At 41.3% G+C, this 20078-nt stretch overlaps 1 long non-coding RNA gene across 1 annotated transcript in view; it reads right to left on the bottom strand.

The window, feature by feature from the left end:
- The window catches only part of LOC132536962 (uncharacterized), a 28701-nt gene extending 9758 nt beyond the window's left edge, over window positions 1–18943 (bottom strand). The window contains exons 1-2 of the long non-coding RNA XR_009548484.1: window positions 18891–18943; window positions 5653–5689 (exon numbers count right to left, since the gene is read on the bottom strand). This is a non-coding gene — a long non-coding RNA (uncharacterized LOC132536962). The remainder of the gene's footprint in view (window positions 1–5652; window positions 5690–18890) is intronic.
- Window positions 18944–20078: the final 1135 nt, after the last annotated feature.

Genomic DNA, 20078 nt, shown 5'->3' with positions numbered 1-20078 from the left:
TTAAATGCAGATAGGACCAGTTATTGCAGACAGAGGTATAATACACAGAGGTATAATAGGTTTTTTTTTTTTTTGCATTAATGCAGTGTCCATTCAGATCATTGTAAAGAGAACCACCCAGAATTCTGCCACCCCTGTTAATTCTGTTAAATATTTCAGTGCAATTTTCCTCCCTCTATAAAAACTCAAGCATGCAAAATAGTGTGTGGAAACTGACTCTGTTCTTGTTTTTTTATATTCACTTAATGTAAGAATTTTCTTTGTATTAACTGTTTCTAAGACTTTGTGGTAACTGTGGTTGTTAACTGTTATCTTTGGAAAGTAGAAGGATGGGGACACAGAACCTTGGTGGCAGTGCAATGTAGAGCTTGTAAGCCGCTTATTAATCACAAATAAAAAATGAAAAAGGGGGGCAGGGGAGCGCTAAGGGGAAGTTGGAGACTGAAGTCTCTGTGATGGAACAAGATGATGGTATGGTTGAGGATGAAATGTACTGATGCCTATTGTGAGGTGGGGGGGGGATATGGAAATGTACCCTTGTGACAACAACAATCATGTAAATCAACATTTCCTCTATAAAGTGATAATATAATTGAAACAAATTTTTGTTGTATTAAGTAACCTTCAGGTGCATAAATGTAACGATGGCAAAACTTTTTCAGCTAGATGGACAATCCATAAAAGTACCATTTCTAATATATACATTATTGTCTAGTTATGTCATAACTTATTACTAAAGTAGTCAGGGGCCAAGGCAGTGGTGCACTAGGTTGAGTGCACATGTTACAATATTGAAAGTCCTGCATTCAAACCCCTGCTCCCCACCTGCAGGGGAAAAGCTTCATAAGCAGTAAAGCAGTGCTGCAGGTGCCTCTCTTTCTCTCCCTCTGTCTTCCCCTTCTCTCTTAATTTTTCTCTGTCTCTATCTAATAAATAGACTATAAGAAAATATTATATATTTAAAAATAATAAAGTACTCAGGTCTATACACATATAGGCCTATAATACTATTCTATACACATTGTGTTATAGGACCCTTGTCCAGTTATTCCTTTGACATAGAGTCCTGGAAAGAAAATTCACTTGTTGGAATATTGTACCAAAGTAAGACTCTGGGGTTGGGGGGTGAGGAGGGTTCAGGTCCTGGAACATGATGGCTGAGGCCCTAGAGGGGGTTGAATTGTTATGTGGAAAACTGGGAAATGTGACGCATGTACAAATTATTGTAGTTTACTGGCCACTGTAAACCATTAATCCCCAAATAAATAAATAAATAAATGAGAGAAAATTCACTTGTCAAATAAATTATTGAGCTTGTAAGCTCCAAGAAGTTTGTAAACATTCTATAAGAGTGGCCCTTCATCCTTCATCCCCTTAGTAGATTGAGTGTTTTCAGTCTTTTCCATTATTGTTAATTTAGTATAAACTTATATGGCTCATTTTTTCCCATTCCTTTCATTACTGGTGACATTGACCATGTTTTCATGTATTCAGTGGTCTCCTATTTAATCTTTTCTGCATGACCTGCCTTTATTCATTTAAAGAATACATTTTGGAGTAAGGGCTGGGTGAAAGAAAGAAAGAAAGAAAGAAAGAAAGAAAGAAAGAAGGAAAGGAAGAAAGAAAGAGGAAGGAAGCATTATTGATCATTTGTACTTGGTTCTACAATTCATCCAATATTAATTTTGTTTTCAATGACATTTAATTAATTAATTAATTTCCAGAGCATTGCTCAGCTCAGGCTTATAGTGGTATGGGGGGTTGAACCTGGGACCTCAGTGCCTCAGGCATAAGAGTCTAATAGCATGTCCATTATGTTATCTCCCCTGCTCCTAACATGAATTTTGTAAATCAAAAGTTCTCTCCAAGACATGGTGACTAAGTAAACTATAAATCAATACACTGAGACAATATACAGGCTTTAAAAGAATGAAGTGGGAGTCGGGCGGTAGCGCAGTGGGTTAAGCGCATGTGGTGCAAAGCACAAGGACCTGCATAAGGATCCCAACTTGGGCCCCGGCTCCCTACCTGAAGGGGAGTCGCTTCGCAAGCGGTGAAGCAGGTCTGCAGGTGTTTATCTTTCTCTACCCCTGTCTGTCTTCCCCTCCTCTCTCCATTTCTCTCTGTCCTATCCAACAACAACATCAATAACAACAATAATAACTACAACAATGAAACAACAAGGGCAACAAAAGGGAATAAATAGATAAAATAAATAATTTTAAAAATTAAAAAATAATAAAAAAGAATGAAGTAAATCTATATGAATTAAACAAGATATAATCTTTAAGTGTGACTTAAAGTAAGATTTTTAGAGTCTATGGCTATTTCCATAAAAAAAGAGTGCTTGTTTTCATTTTATTTCTCAAAAGACCCAGAGTAAACCAATAATATGTTTGTTTATGGAAAAAGAAGTAGGTGGTTGGGGCAGAGAAGAGAGTAATTTACCTTGCACTATCTTCCTTTATATTTATACCCAAGTGAATATTGCTACATTAAAAAAAATTTAATAACAATTTAATTAAAGCTTTAATTATTTTACCTAAAATAATTAACATTTAAATTTTTAATAAAAGTATACTAATTGAATTGATGAATCATTATGTAAATTACTTTTAAAGTGGCCCATGAAGTGAGTGTCAACTGGGTTTAAGAGACAAGAGTTCTAGATGAACTGAGGTTGTTTTTTTTTTTTTTGCCTTCAGGATTATCGCTGGGGCTCGGTGCCAGTACTACGAATCCACTGCTCCCGGAGGCCATTTTCCCCATTTTGTTGCCCTTGTTGTTGTTGTTGGATAGGACAGAGAAATCGAGAGAAGAGGGGAAGACAGAGAGAGGGAGAGAGACACCTGCAGACCTGCTTCACCACTTATGAAGTGACCCCCCTGCAGGTGGGGAGCCAGGTGTTGGAAACGGGATCCTTAACGTTGGTCTTTGTACTTTGCATCATGTGCACGTAACTCGATGCGCTACCGCTGGGCCCCCATGAACAGAGTTTTAAAACAGTGCTCTGGAGCAATGAAAAGGCAGATTTTTTTAAAAGGAAAAACAGCAAAATAGCTCACTTAAATAATGCACTTTTTTTTTTTTTTCCTCCAGGGCACTGCTCAGCTCTGGATTATGGTGATAATCGAGGAACTGAACCTGCGACTTTGGAGCCTCAGGTATAAGAGTCTCTTTGCATAACCATTGTGCCATCTAACCCCTGACTAATAAAGCACTTTTTTACCATGTTCACAACCCAGGTACGATCCCAGCTCCCACCGAGTTTAAGGAAGTTTCAGTGCCGTGGTTTCTTCTCCCACACTCCTTCCAACACCTCCCCGCCCCACCACATCTCTATCTGAAAAAGTCATCCCAGAGCAGTGAAAGTCCAGAGATATCAAAAAACAAACAAACAAACAAACAAACAAAAACATACAACTTTAAAGGAAAGAAGATAGCATTTTTGAGTATCAATTTCCAGCTGCTGTACAGAAATGAAAAGTATTCAGGAAAGGGGCTGGGTGATGGCACACCTGGTTGAATGCACACTTTATACTCAAGCTCCTGATCCCCACCTACAAGGGAAAAGCTTCACGAGCAATAAAGCAGTTCTGCAGGTCTCTTTCTTTCCCTCTTCCTCTCCCACTTTCCTTTCAATTTCTGTCTTGTCTCTATCCAAAATAGATAAATAAATTACACAATAAGGAAAAAGGAAGAAAATTATTTAGGAAGTAGTGCATTCTACAAAAAGAGACAGCATGAAGCTATCGAAGGGTAAAGGAAACCTTAGCTTAAGTTCAGTTTTGTTAGTATGGGACTCAGCCTGTCTTTATTTAGAAGAAGAAAAAAGCAGTGGGGGGAAGTATTAAATGAACTTTTCATAACAACTCTTTAATTTTGTAATTGTCTTTTGAGAATGTAAGAAGCAAATGTATGTAACAAACCAGAGTATGTCCAGTTATAAAGAAAATTAGAGCGATGGGCTAAATGACTAGTAATAGGTGAAGATGCTTTGTATTGATTCTAAGGATAAATAGGGGTCCACAATTGGTTCTTGAGCAAAGCTGACATTATTCAATTTTGTGTGTGTGGGGGGGGGTGGGTGGGAAATCAAGTGGCAATAACCCTGGAGGCAAAAAAAGAAAATAGAAAAAAAAAAAAGAAAGAAAGAAAATATCTGCAGGAAGCATCAAATTGCACAAGGTTTTCAAAATAACCATAGTAGATTATAGACTGCTTTTTTAAAGGGACCCGCAAAAAGTCTATTTCTGTCTACTCAAAGAAATAGAAAGAAAAAAAAGCTCAGCTCTGGCTTATGATGATGCTGAGGACTAAAGCTGGGACTTTGGAGCCTCGGGCATGAAAGTATTTTTGCATAACCATTATGCTAACTACCCAGTGCCAAATAGTGCTTTTAAAAAATAAATTAAGTAAATAATTTCATGGTCTTGGTGTATAGAGACCACCAAAGCACATACAAAAACCTAGCTGTGATGAAAGGTTTGGTAAATTAGGCTACGTTGACATGAGGAGGTTTTATTCATTAAAGACATCATTAAAAAGTAAATGCTACATAGGATGGGGGTAGATAGCATAATGGTTATGCAAACTGACTTTCATATCTGAGGCTCCAAAGTCCTAGGTTCAGTCTTCTGTACCACCATAAGCCAGAGCTGAGCAGTACTCTGGTAAAAAAAAAAAAAAAAAGTAAGAAAAAGTAAAGGCTACAAAATGTTAGGCTATATGTAAAATGCTTACATATAGCCTAACAAAGGACTTGAATTCAGAATGTACAAAGAAGTAAAAATTGGGTCCTCGATCAAAATGAAGAGAGAAAAGAAACGTTTTCAAGTGCTAGGCTTTTTCTTTCCCAGTCCAGAGAACCAGAAACCTGGGGCAGGAGGATAGGGCATTCAGTTTGGGATTTTGCTTCTGTGCTAAGTGATTTCTGCCTCTAGGTGGCGCACTACTCTCTACTGGCAGGAAGGGATTTAGGAGTCAGAGTCAGGAATGACTTTAATATTCAGCTTTTGTGATCCCATAAAGGAAAACAGTAACAAACAAAGAAGAAAACTACTCAACACTACTCACAAACTCACAATAACCAAACTATGGAATCAACATAAATGCCCATTGAGACATGATTACATAAAGAAATTGTGGGACATAATGCGCAACAAAATACAACTCAGCAATTAAAAAAAGATGACCTTGTGTCTTTTGGACAAAATGAAATGAACTGGAAGTGATTATGCTATGTGACATAAGTAAGGAAGTGAAGGACAATTACTGAGTGAATTTATATTCACTCGTTCATTGAATATAAATAACTAGGGAGTCGGGCTGTAGTGCAGCGGGTTAAGCGCAGGTGGCGCAAAGCACAAGGACCGGCATAAGAATCCCGGTTCGAACCCCGGCTCCCCACCTGCAAGGGAGTCGCTTCACAGGTGGTGAAGCAGGTCTGCAGGTGTCTTTCTCTCCTCCTCTCTGTCTTTCCCTCCTCTCTCCATTTCTCTCTGTCCTATCCAACAACGACAACAACAATAACTACAACAATAAAACAAGGGCAACAAAAGGGAATAAATAAATAAAATAAATATTAAAAAAGAATATAAATAACTGAAACAAATGAGGTTGCAATAATAATAGAGCAGAAATGTTACCTACCATGTACAAGGTTAAGATTCAAGCTCCCAGTCCACACCTGCAAGATAGAAGCTTTATGAGTGGTTAAGCAATGCTGCAAGTCTCTCTCTCTCTTTCTCTCTTCTTTTCCCTTTGACTTCTGTCTCCATCCAGTGCACACTCTGTCATGGCCCCAGCTACCACGTGGGAGGACCATGCACAAGGGAAGCTTATGAGCAGTGGAGCGGTCTGTGGTGTCTCTCCTCTCTATGTCTTTCTGTTCCTGTCTGTCCTTCACTCTTTATCTGAAAAAAAAAAAAAAAAAGTCTGCCAAGAGTGGTGAATTTGTATAGGTTCCTGCATCCTGTAATTAGAAGCTGTGGAGGCAAAGAAAAAGGAAAGAAAGAGCGAGAAAGGTAAAAACTCTAAGCCTTTTAAGAAAAATGTTCAAAGCAACAGGGACTGCACAGTGTTGTAAAATGATGGCTACAATATACCCTTCTTCAAAACACCTTCTCTGCATACTGTACTTCAACATCTGAAATGTCATGACTATGTTTCCTATAATTTAAGGAATTCTACTCTTCCAGTGGGTTTGTGCCTATTTAAAAATGTAGATTTTATAGGCCAGGCATTGTCATACCTAGGTAAGCATACAATCTACAGTGCACAAGGACCTGGGTTCAAGCCTCTGGTTTCCACCTGCAAGAGGAAAGCTTTATTAAGTGGTGAAGTAGATCTGCAGGTGTCTCTATGTCTCTCTCTCTCTCTCTTTTTTTTTTTGCCTCCAAGATTATTTCTAGGGCTGGGTACTGGCACTATGAATCCACTACTCCTGGCAGCTAATTTTTTCCATTTTATTGAATAGGACAGAAGAGAAATTGAGAGAGGAGGGGAGAGGTAGGGAGAGAGTAAGATAGACACCAGAAGACCTGCTTTGCCAATTGTGAAGTGTCTCCCCTGCAGGTGGGGAGCGGGGGGCTCAAACCCAGATCCTTGTGCAGGTCCTTGCACTTAATACTATGTGTGCTTAACCAGGTGTGCCCCTCCCCCCCATCACTTACACCCATCTCAATTTTTCTCTGTCTCTATTCAATAATACATAAAGTTAAAAAATTTAAGGAAATTAAATTTCCTTAAAAAATAAAAATGTAGATTTGTCAGCTGAGAAGACAGTAAGGAACATGATCTTTGACACTGTATTTGCCAGAGTGATTCTCATATAATAAATAACTCTTTAAAACACTAGATTGGGGGGGGGGAAATAGCATAATGGTTATGCAAAGAGACTCTCTTGCCTGAAGCTACAGAGTCTCAGGTTCAATCCCCTGTATCACTATAAGCCAGAGCTGAGCATTGCTCTTGTAAAAAAAAAGAAAAGGGGGGGTGGGGCAGGTGCTGGCACACCTGGTTAAGAATTCACATTATAGTGCATAAGGACCCAGGTTCTAGCCCCTGGTCCCCACTTGCATGGGGAAAGTTTCACAAGTGGTGAAGCAGGCCTGCAGCTGTCTATCTCCTCCCCCTCTCTGAATTTCACTCATTTCTATCCATTAATAAATAAATAAAAATATTAAAAAATGCCAGATGCAGACAGAGGAGACAGCATAATGGTTATGCAAAAAGCTTTAATGTCTAAGGCTCTGAAGTCCCAGGTTCAACCCCCAGCATCATCATAAGCCAGAGTTGATCAGTGCTCTGGTAAAAAGCAAAGCAAGGCAAAATAAAACAACAAAAAACTAGATTCGAGTTCAGTTCTCATGTTAGTTTTTCTCAGTCACCATCATTATCATGTACATGTATTGTGCTGGGAAATCTGGGGTGAGAAGCATATTTCTTGAGTCAGGGAGAGCTCCCAATGGAAGTAACATGTGCCCTGGGAATGAAAGATGGGGAGAAGCTGGTCAGACATGGAGGTTACCTCAACCAAGATCAAGTACTTCAGAGGTGATGGCTGGAAATGGGGTGGCATTGTTGAGGAGCCAACAGCATATCATGGTAATATTTTGATATTTGATATTTGCTAATAAGTGAGTCTGAGTGGGGTAGGAATGAGGGTGTGGAAGACTAGAGTGGTGACTATGGGGGCCCTTGGGGATAATATTTGAAGGTTTGGGCTTTGGTAATCTTCTGGGAAGCTACTGAAGTTTTCAGAGGAAGGAAGAGCTAGAATCAGGAACACATTCCCTTCTTTCTTTTCATCCAGCCTCTAGCCAAGTGAGATTATTCTCTGCATGAGGAAACACCTATAATAGCCTGACTTCCCCAGTCATGAAGCTCATTATTAAAGTATAGCAGTTACTTGTGGGTACCTAGAGGACCTGCCTAGTGGCATCCCTAGGGGAGCTCAGGGCACCATTGGTGTCCTAAGAGCCTCAGTAACCAGAATGATGTCATGCTAGCTGTGACCGAGTCTCCCTCCCTCTGGGAGAGCTTTCACTGTGCCTATTACCCATGAGCCTCTCCCTGGGCAGGGAACACAACCACAGGCTGAGAAGAAGGCCCAGGATGGCAGGTTGAGGTCCAGGCCAAGGCTAATTCCCAGAATTTTCTGGTGCTGTTTCTGGGCTTCCATTCTCTTTATTTCTAGAGCTACTTGATCAGGAAACTGGTGACATAATGGTAACTTGGCAAGATGGTGGCTGAGCTCAAACTTCCCTCCTTTTCCTTAAAGATGATGGATAGGACACTGGGGTTACAACCCTGTAGCAACAAAGAAAATGAGACCATCAGTTGGGGTGATAGCATAATGGTTATACAAAACACTCTTATGTCTGAGGCTCTGAGCATCTAAATTCAATCTGCAGCACTACCATAAGCCCCAAATTGGGCCTTTTCTAATATATGTGTTAGGAAATGGGATCTGTGGTTTGGGAAGTGGCTCAGTGGGTAATGCATTAGATTCTCAAGCATGAGGTCCCAAGTTCGATCCTTAGCAGCAGATGTACCAGAGTGATGTCTTGTTCTTTCCCTCTCTACTCTTATCTTTCTTATTAATAAATCAAAGATTAGGAGACTTCTGGAGGTGGGGCCGCAGAGTAGCAGCAGCTGGGTCTCTCTCCTCTCCCCAGTCAACTAAGAATAATAGAAAAGATTACCTGAGAACACAACAAGACAAGACTGGGAATATTTTGGGAACCCACCAAGTCACGGATGAGTGCAAACATGTGTGGCTCCTGGACAGAGGGGGGCCTAAGGAGAGATTCCTGGGGCTGAAAGCCTGTACCTACTCGGGAGCAGCTGGTAACAGTCCTGAAGTTTGCCAGTTTAGGCACCACCTCTGCTAAGTTTTATTAACAAATAAACTGCTGATGGTAGAAGAAGATCCTTTAAGGCTCACCAAATGCAACTGTGAGTCTCCATTGCTACTGTCCCTGAAGGCTGGAACGGCAGTGGGGAGGCCCTGTGCTGACATCAGGGGCAGAGACCTGATTGGGAAACTCAGGAGAAGACATACACTCCCAATGTTCTGGAATTGAGGCTGTATAGAGGGAGCCTTTCCACATTGTTCACCTAAGGAATTCAGAGACATTGAATAATTGCCTCAGAACCCACAGAATACAAACAGGATTTGTTTAGAAACTCACAGGGCCAATGACTGCTACCCTTTTTGGTTCTGACTACTGTCAGAGAAGCTGAATTGGGCCTAGGGCTTTGGACTCTTGAGGCATGGTAGTCTCTTTTTCATAAACACTGCTCTATCTCCCCCACGCTATTTTATCTCTAGGTTAGGAGTGAGTAATTAAGCTTGAAAAATCTACTTATAGTTAAAAGCCCACAGGCTCCCATAGCCTACAAGGAAGATAAAGAAAAAAAGAGACTTTAACAGCCACTGTGCTTTACCTCAAGGATTAAAGACAACATTGAAACAACTGTTAATTTCCTTAATTGTTAACTCTTCAAGTACTGTACTTAGACACAAGTCAATTCAGGCAAGTGTGATTAGTGGATTGAATAGTACTGAGAGAGGGACCTAAAAAAGAAGTAAGAGATCTCAAAAAAAGATTGAGAGATACTGAAAATAACAATAGAGCTATATAGGATGACTTCAAAAGAGTAAATATGCACATTATTGTCTTGCCAGGGGAAATAAGAGAGGGAGGGGAAGAAAGCATTCTCCAGGACATAATAGCTGAGAATTTCCCTAGTCTAGACAAGATGAAAGACATAAAGGTTCAAGAAGCCCAGAGGGTCCCAAATAGAATTAACCCAGATTTAAAAACACCAAGACACATCATATTTAGAATGAAAAGGAATAAAGATAAAGAAAGGATCTTGAACACTGCAAGAGAAAAACAGTCACCTACAGAAAAAAAAAAAAAAAAAACACCATAAGATTAGCAGCAGACTTTTCCACACAAATACTCAAGGCCAGAAAAGAATGGCAAGATATATTTTGAGTGCTCATTGAGAAAGGCTTTCAACCAAGACTACTGTATCCTGCTAGACAGTCATTCAAACTAGATAGAGGCATCAAAACCTTCTCAGACAAGCAATAGTTGAAAGAATCAACTATCACCAAGCCTGCCCTACAAGAAGTTCTGAAAGGTCTCTCTCTCTTTTTTTTTTTTCTGAAAGGTCTCTTATAAACAATCACATTATAAACATGCCATATACCAGAACACTCTAAAATTTTAGAATAATGGAATTATCCTCATTCTATAATATCAATTAATGTCAATGGCCTGAATTCATCTATTATAAGAGTAGGAAGATGGGTCAGAAAACACAACCCAACCATATGTTGTCTGCAGGAATCCCACCTAACTCAACAAGACACAGACTCAAAGTGAAAGGATAAAAAACTACCATAAAAGCCAATGGACCACAAAAAAGTCCAGGAATAGCTATTCTCAATCTGACATGATAGACCTTAAAATAAATAAAATTTAAAAAGACAGGAATGAACATTACTTAATGCACAGAGGATCAGTTAATCAATAGATCTTAATGATTATTGGCATCTATACACCCAAGGAAAGACAATTTCAATACATCAAACATCTACTGAAAGAGCTAAAGCAATATATTAACAGCAACACAGTAATAGTAGGAGATTTCAACACCCCTTGGATGTTTGACCAGAAACAATCAAATACTTAGAGGAAAATATTGGCAGAACTCTTTTCCATATAAATTTTAAAGGCATCTTCAATGAAATGAATCCAATTACAAAAAAAAAAAATTGTTTACTTTTGGTGTATTGCACCAAAGTAAAGGACTCTGGGGTAGCGGGAGTTGGTTCAGGTCCTGGAACATGATGGCAGAGGAGGACCTAGAGGGGAGTTGAATTGTTATGTGGAAATGTTATGCATGTACAAACTATTGTATTTTACTCTTGACTGTAAACCATTAATCCTCCAGTAAAGAAATTAAAAAAATAAACAATTTAAAAAAAAGAAAATGGGATCATGATTGTGAGAAGAAATTTGAGATTCTTTTTTCTGATTCAGATATATTCTGAAGTGAATTTTTATAGCACTACCTAGAAACAAAAGCTTTTGATTTGAATTTTATTTCCTGTGACCCATTGGCCTAGCTTTCCTTCCATTCCTTTACTGCTTTCTTCAGAGTCCATGAAGACAGACCTTAAATTATGTTGAACTGGTCTCTAACAACTCAATAGGGGAAAAAACTTGAAACACACACACACGCACACGCACACGCACACGCACACGCACACACACACACACACACACACACACACACACACACGTAGAGTAGTAAATGCTTCTATTTCTTTGAAAACAATCCATGTATCACCTTTGTCTCCGAGAATTTCCTTCTTTGTTTCCCTCTTCTTGTGGTGTTTTGTGTATATTCTGGGTTTACATTCTGCTGGCTTTATCCCTAATACTTTCATGCTCATTTCTGTTGATATACACATCCAGCTTATGGACAAACAGAACCAGACAGAGACAGTGTTGTATTCCTTCTTTTCTCTCTCTGGACTTCTTAGAAGCCACATAATTTGCCCAAATTAGAGTCTTCAATGTGGCTCAGCTCCACTGCTCATCTTACAGGTGGAGTACTTGAATGATTTTTTCTCTCGCTTCCTTCCCTCCCTCCTTCCTTCCCTCCCTCCCTCTCCCTTCCTTCCTTCCTTCCTTCCTTCCTTCCTTCCTTCCTTCCTTTCTTCCTCTATTTCTTTCTTTCTTTTTTCATTTTTAATGATTTAATATTGATCCCATCACCAGTGTTCCCAATCCCTCCAGTGAAAATTGCATTAGTTCTCCCAAGATCACAGATATGGGTTAACTATTATTTCTATAACTATCTATCTATCTATCTATCTATCTATCTATCTATCTATCTATCTATCTATATCTGCCCATTTTTCCTCTTATCCTGTCTTATCTTCCTAAGTCACACCTACTATTTCTGAATGATCTTTCTTTCTTTCTTTCTTTATTTCTCTCTTTTTTCCCTCTTATCTGTCCAGGTCCTGATGGAGTTCAGAGTCTAACATTTCTTTCCCTCTAGGAGTATGGACTAAAACTTTTTATGGGGTGTAGAAGGTGGAAGGTATGGCTTCTTTTTTTTAATTTTTTTTATTTAAGAAAGGATTAATTAACAAAACCATAGGGTAGCAGGGGTACAACTCCACACAATTCCCACCGCCCAATCTCCATATCCTACCCCCTCCCCAGAAGGTATGGCTTCTATAATTGCATCTCCACTGGACATGGATGTTGGCAGGTGGATTCATAACCCCAACCTGTTTCTGTCTTTCCCTAGTGGGGTAGGACTCAGGAGAGGTGAGGTTGTGGGATATATTGGTGAGGTCATCTTCCCTGGGAGTTCAGGATGAGATCATAGTAGCATCTGAAACTTGGTGGGTGAGATGCAGTAATATATAAAGCATGACAAAATGTTTAATGAACAGGAATGGAGCAGATGGCAATAGGGATTTTAGTGTGGATAAAAGCTAGAAGTCTATTTTAAGTATGTTCTAGGGGCCCAGGACTGTGGTAAATTTTGCTGGATTTTGATAGTTAACCTGCAGGTGTACTAAAAATACTGCCTGAAAAGATGGTATCAGAGTTGAAAATAGAACTAGAAAGTTGTATTAGGATGGACAGTAGTTACCAAATTTGAAGAAAGTATATAAATTCAATTAACTATTTACCACATCTGACCTGGATCTCATATCTATTTGTATTTAACACAGGAGCTTGTATAACCTCTGAGTCCCTGTCAGTCTGTGTTCCCAGTTCATGGTCACAGCTGGGAACATTCTAGACTGCACTCATTTCAGGACCAGTTTTCCTCAAGTGAATGCCTCTTTCTTTTTCATCTCAGGGAGACTCATTTTGGCCTAACCTGATTCCAGTGTTCTTTCCAAACATCTTTTATTTAAAGATGTTTGGCCAGCAAAGATTGCCCTGACAAGTCACTAACCTGGTGGAGCAGCCCTATGGGGTATCTATTTAGTTCTGCAAGATCTACTTTGAGGATGGTTCTCTCTGCCCCATTCAAAATCACTTCAAGGGAGTTGGGCTGTAGCGCAGTGGGTTATGCGCATGTGGCAGAATCACTCCCAATCACCTGCCAGAATTCCATGCACCAGACATACACACCTGGCTGAGACTGGGCCTGCCAAATTCTCTTACCTGAATATTCGAAATTGGGACAAAGAGAGGGTCAATATTCCTCTGACACTCCTAGAAATATGAGCTAGGCAGTGCTCAAAGAGCAAGGAGTCTGATACAGGGATGGAAGGAAATACTCTTCATGGTAGAGGTAGAAGTGCACTTGAATATATGAGATGTGAACTTGGTGGGTTGGGCAGGGGAGAGAAAAAGGAGATAAGAGAAGACAAAGGAAAGATGGATAGAGGGAGAGAGAGAACAGGTCCCTAGTGTCTGCTGCTTTGGCTCCCTATCCCAGCCCTGCTGTGCATTTTATTCTGATTTTTGTCTGTTTTCATTTGCTAGCTCAATAAACTTAAATGAACTTTCTGTCTGTGTTTAAGGTAATTTGAAATAGTTTTCTGTTAAATTTCAGTCCCAAAATGCTGGATAAGATGCAACTTGGTATCAGGAAATGAAATTGTATATAAACACATAACCAATTCTGTCCTTGTTTGGAGGATTTGGGTGGGGGGTGAGGTGGGGAGGCGGAGGTGGGGTGGGTAGGCTTTGTGTGGAACATGGACTGAAACAGCCGGTGCCATTAGTGTCAGGTATTTTGGGGACTTGATCATTTTTCTTCTGAGGCTGAAGTTTTGAGGGGCTGAGAGGTCAGGCTGAAAATTGTCCAGTGGCTGGCTCCTCCTGGGACAGATGAACTGCCTGAAACTTAGAGTAGACTTCCCTGGACAGATAACCCCACCAGTGTGTCCTGGAGCACCGCTTCCCCAGAGACCCACCTTACTTGGGATGCATTGGATCGACCTTCTCGTGGTGCATCCCGTGAGTACCCATTCATTGGGGAAACTGACGATCCTTCCTAGCCAACTGAATCCACATGGATCCCAGTCACTTTCAAAGCCAGCAACAAGCAGCTCCTGACAGCTTTCAACCTGACTCTGTTGACTGGCTATGGAAGAAGGGAAAATGCTAGAAGAAGAAGAAGGGAAAGAGAGAGGCAGACTGGGAATATGGATCGACCAGTCAATGCCCATGTTCAGCGGGGAAGCAATTACAGAAGCCAGACCTTCCACCTTCTGCATCCCACAGAGACCTTGAGTCCATACTCCCAGAGGGATAAAGAATAGGAAAGCTATCAGGGGAGGGGAGGGGATATGGAGATCTAGTGGTGGGAACTAAGTGGAGTTGTATCCCTCTTATCCTACGGTTTTGTTAATGTCTCCTTTTTAAAATTAAAAAAAAAAAAAGTGAGATCTGCCCTCCAGAGTCAGAGTCTTTTCTCAGTGTGCCCAGAGCAGGGATTTTCCAATAAGTGTTACCTTGGATGGGAAACTCAAATACATAATTAATTAACTTTTATCAGAGCAGTGCTCACCTCTGGTTTATGGTAGTGCTAGGGATTGAACCTGGGACCATGGAACCTTTTTGCATAACCATTATGCTATGTTTTCTTTTCTTTTCAGCTCTGTTTTCTTTTTTTATTTTATTTTATTTTATTTTATTTTATTTATTCCCTTTTGTTGTCCTTGTTGTTTTATTGTTGTAGTTATTATTGTTGTTGTCATTGTTGGATAGGACAGAGAGAAATGGAGAGAGGGAGGGGAAGACAGAGAGGAGGAGAGAAAGATAGACACCTGCAGACCTGCTTCACCGCCTGTGAAGCGACTCCCCTGCAGGTGGGGAGCCGGGGTTCGAACCGGGATCCTTATGCCGGTCTTTGTGTTTTGCGCCACCTGCGCTTAACCCACTGCGCTACAGCCCGACTCCCCTTTTCTTTCTTTTAAAGAAATTGCTAGACTTTTTCTAGCATGACTCAATCTGGTCATTATTTTTATTTTATCTGTTCTAATGGATGTATAGTAGTATCTCATGGTGGTGTTAAATTGTAACTGCTGCTTGAAATATATTGATTTATTTAAGGAGTATATTTGCCTATATATCCTTATTGATGAAATGTCTCTTTAGATCATTTGCCTATTTTCTTTTTTATATTCTCCTCCTTATCCTCCTCCACTTTCTCCTCTTCCTCTTCCTTCTCCTTCTCCTCCTCCTCCTCTTCTTATGTTATTATTTGGCCACCAGTTGGGGTTCCGTACCTACATCATCAATCTGCTGCTCCAGGAAGTTGATATATATATTTTTAATTTTATTTATTTATTTTCCCGTTTGTTGCCCTTGTCTTTTTATTGTTGTTGAGTTATTATTGTTGTTATTGATGTTGTCATTGTTAGATTGGACAGAGAGAAATGGAAAGAGGAGTGGAAGACAGAGAGGGGGAGAGAAAGACACCTGCAGACCTGCTTCACTGTCTGTGAAGGGACTCCCCTGCAGGTGGGGAGCTGGGGCTTGAACTGGGATCCTTATGCCAGTCCTTGCGCTTTGTGCCATGTGAGCTTAACCCGCTGTGCTACCTCCCAATTCTCGGAAGTTGATGTTTGTTTGTTTGTTTATTTATTTATTTATTTTCTTCAAGGTTAATGTTGGAGCTCAGTGCCTGCATGATAAATCCATCACTCCTGGTGACCATTTTTCCCCTCCCCCTCTTTCTTTCTTTTATTTGATAGGACAAAGAGAAATTGAGAGAGAAAGAAGAGATAGTTAGAAATAAGACAGAGACTCCTCCAGCTCTGCTTCACTGTTTGTGAAACTTCCTCTCTGCAGGTGGGGATCAGGGCCTGAAACCCAGGCCCTTGCACATGGTAATGTGTGTGCTCAACCAGGTGTGTCACTGCCTGGCCCTATTTCTTTTTCCCTTTCTTTCTAAATAGGACAGAGAACGATTGAGAGGGGAGAGGAGTTAGAGAGCAAGAGAGAAAGAGAGACACCTGCACTACTGTTCCACCACTCATGAAGCTTCCCACCTGCAAATGTGACTGAAGGGTTGAACCTGAGTTGATTTTTTTTTTTTTTTTGTACATTGCAACATGTGTTTTCAGCACCACTGCCTGGACCCTTCTTTTACTTATTTTCTAATTAATGTGTGTGCAGTGTGTATAGTAACAGTTAAAGAGTAATATGAAGCCCCTTGTTACTAAGTCTAAAATGGGCTCCTGTTGTTGGCCAGCTCATATGTAGTCTACCTTTGTATTTAATAGCAGTCATAATAAATACTAGCTAGCTAGCATTGATTTTAATTTTTCTTTTTTTTTTTACATTTTTTTAAATTTAAATTTAATTTTATTTATTTATTCCCTTTTGTTGCCCTTATTGTTTTATTGTTGTTGTCGTTGTTGGATAGGACAGGGAGAAATGGAGAGAGGAGGGGAAGACAGAGAGGAGGAGAGAAAGATAGACACCTGCAGACCTGCTTCACCGCCTGTGAAGCGACTCCCGTGCAGGTGGGGAGCCGGGGTTCGAACCGGGATCTTTATGCTGGTCCTTGCGCTTTGCGCCACCTGCGCTTAACCCGCTGCGCTACAGCCCGACTCCCGCTAGCTAGCACTGATTATACACATACTTTGTATCAGGCATTCTTCTGAGTGACTTATAGGTTCCAGCTTATTTGATATATGTGGTTTGGATAAGCATCATATGCTGTTGTTCCAAACATTAACCACCCTTGCAATTTAGCATACAAATCAAATTGTCAGCATAAACAAACAGCTCTGGCAACCCAGCATTGCCTAAATGGGAGTTGGCTGAGTTTGTGTTTCAGTTGATGGAAGAATCTTAGCCACAGATGTCATAGGAGTGCACACATCATGATCGCCACTTTTCAAGTCAAATGACATTTTGATGGGGAAAAAAAAAAACCTGCATGGTGCATTCATGGTGTTTTTGTTGTAGGTATACATGTGACAATGTTCCATTGAATACATTCTATAGAGGAAACTCCCCTAATGTTAGTCTCCTTTTAACATGAAGGCAAGAAAATAAATTCCCATGAACCTTATGAAATTTTAATTTCTTCTATTTTTATTTTATGTGGCACCAAAGAATGAACCAAGGACCTTACATATGCTCAGCACCACTGAATGGCCTCCCACACCCACTTTCTAAATTCAGTGTCTTTAGGAAGAGAGAGGAGAGAAAGAGAGTGTGGAGTAAGAACCAGAGAAAGGAGAAGCAATATAGCCATGTTCCACCATCCATGGAGCTCATCTGGTGCCACCTATGGTGCTCCCTTATGGTGCTGGGGCTAGAACCCAGAGTCCCATGCAAGGTAAGGCATGTGTGCTTTGCTATCCCCCCAGGCCCTGACTCGAGTTCCTTTGTCTAGTCCCTTTTCCAGGAAACACACATATGTATCCGCATCACAGATGAATGGCTCTAAGGGTAGCTAGGGGCCGGGTGGTGGCACATCTGGTTGAACACAAATGTTACAATTCACAAGGACCCAAGTTTGAGCCCCCTTCCCCACCTGCAGGGGGAAAGCTTTTCTAGTGGTGAAGCTGCTGATGTCTCTCTTACTCTCTCTATCTCCCCCCCCTCTCAATTTGACTGTCTCTATCCAACAAATAAATAAAGATAATTAAAAGGGGAGTAGTTAAATAATGATCTGGTCTCAGGTAGTGAAGTCCTACCCTCTCCTTGTCTAAGCCCCACTCTCCATTAGACTGTTAAGGGGACATGCACAGAGGGCTCCCCTCCTACAGCAAATAGCTCTTCTATCATTGGTTGCCATCACCATGGCAACCCACTTTCTCTTCTGCTGCCCTTCCCCCTTCACTTGGAGGAGCTCCACACTTTTCAGGGCTGAGAGGGAGAGGAGAGGAGACTGACCAGGAGGGAGGGAGGCTCCTGGGACTGCAGTGACATCTGGGTTTTGCTTGGATTCTAGACTGCAGGCCTGCTAAGCAACTCAGATCCTGTTATCCTCATACATAGCTTCAACATCCTTAGGAATTCCCAGATCCCTTGGACAAGGACCAGGCTGGGTTATTGGTGTGTGACAGGCCTGATAGACATGTAGTTTGAATAGAATAAGTGGGATATGGTGTATTGTACCAAAGTATCAGACTTTAGGGTGGGGGGGCAGTTCAGATCCTGGAACATGATGGCAGAGGTGGGGGTTGTATTGTTCTGTGGAAAACTGGAAAATTTTATGCATGTACAAACTATTTTATTTTACTGTCGACTGTAAACCATTAATTCCCCAATAAAGAAATAAAAAAGAATAAGTGGGATAAGGTAGGGGTTATACCACAGAATTAGGGTAAAACTCTAAAGATAGCTGTTAGGGTACCTCCCACCCTTTCATCCCCTTCTGATGCAGAAAGAGAAGTAAAGACAGTATCTATATAAGTATCTATATCCTTCCCTCCACATCCCCCCCACACCCCCTCCCCCAGTAACACAGGGCTTTGGGTAGTCAGGCAAGGCCCCATCAGAGGGACCCAGTTGTGGAGTGTAGTCCTGAAGTCCTACTGTCCCCTTCCCTGCCCTGTCATGTCCCGTTCCCACCTGCACATTTTCTGAGTGAACACACAACACACTTTGCCCACATGCAAATGGGATGTGTAAATACTCTTTCATATTCCTGTGGTTTAAAAAGCCAACTCATGGGTGGGAGATAACATAATGTGTTATTCAAAATGACACTTTCATGCCTAAGGTTCTGAGGCCCCACGTTCAGGCCCCAGCACCACCACAAACCAAAGCTGAACAGTGCTCTGGTAGCCAAAAACAAAACAAACAAATGAACAACCCAACTCAAAAGGATGGCTGAGGGGCTGGGAGACAGCTCACCTGGTAGAGTGTGTGCCCTTCTTTGTGTGATGACATGGATTAATTCCCTGATGCTGTATTTAAATAAGAAAAGAGAAGCAAACAAAAGCATGACTGGATTCAAGGCAAGTTTTTGTCATTAAGTAGGTTCTTGGCTGGCACGGGTGTGATGGTAGAGGGCAAGGGTCCATGAATTTGATTGTGGTTAAACACATTCTCTTTACTAATGGCAAGATGACGAGATTTGGGCACATGCAGACCCATGACTGGACCCTGAGTGCATTCTGCTGGGTGAAGTAAGCCAGGAACAGAAGGACAAAGGTTGGATGAGTCCACAGTATGAGGTAATATATGAGGTAATGAATTTGCTAGATTAGGAAGATCCGCTGAGACTACACACACACACACACACACACACACACACACACACACACACTTAGAGGTTAGGAGAAGGTATAAGGAGGGGGAAAGGGGAGTTAGTGTTGTATGAAACAGAGCTTCCATTTGAGGAGACAATAGAGGTGGATGGTGGTGATGGTTGTACTGACAATAGGAATGTACTTGGTGCCAATGAACTGGACACTGGAAAATACTTGAAACTAGGGGGTGGGGTGGAGGTGATAGCTTAGGACTGGCATGTCAGAGTCACTAAATTTGATCCCCAGCACAGCATATGGCATAGCTGAGTGCTGTTATGCTATCTCTCTTGCATAAAAATAAAGATAAATCTTAAAAGTGGTGAAAATAGTAAATGTGATATTTTTACTCCAGTAAAACAAAGATATCAGTCCCCTCTGCAGAGGAGGGTGGGGCAAAGCATTGATGTTGAACTGCTCTGTACCTGTCATGAGACTTTGGGGACTAAGGACACACCCAGGGAGTCTTTGGTAGGGAGAGGGGCTTTGGAGAAGGGGCTCTCACTGAACAGGTAGCCTGACCCCAGGTGGACTGGCTTTTGTACCAGGAAACCCCATTCCCTGACTTCCCTCCTCCCCCATCAAGCTGCCACAATAGAGGTGTGGCCAACAGCACATCCACTGGGGTGGCTGCAGGGAATCCTGCTTTCCCTTGGGGGGCAGGCTTTGCCTCTTCACCACTTCAGCCCCCCCCCCCCCATGCTTGCAACCCTCTCCCAGCCTTCAGAGTCATCGCTGGAGCCCACCAGCCCTTCCGCTGGAGCTGGAAACAGCCACCAATTCTCTGGGAAGC

The sequence above is a fragment of the Erinaceus europaeus genome, chromosome 2, assembly GCF_950295315.1.
Source record: "Erinaceus europaeus chromosome 2, mEriEur2.1, whole genome shotgun sequence".
Taxonomy (NCBI): domain Eukaryota; kingdom Metazoa; phylum Chordata; class Mammalia; order Eulipotyphla; family Erinaceidae; genus Erinaceus; species Erinaceus europaeus.
This window is presented reverse-complemented; position numbering and strand designations above follow the sequence as displayed.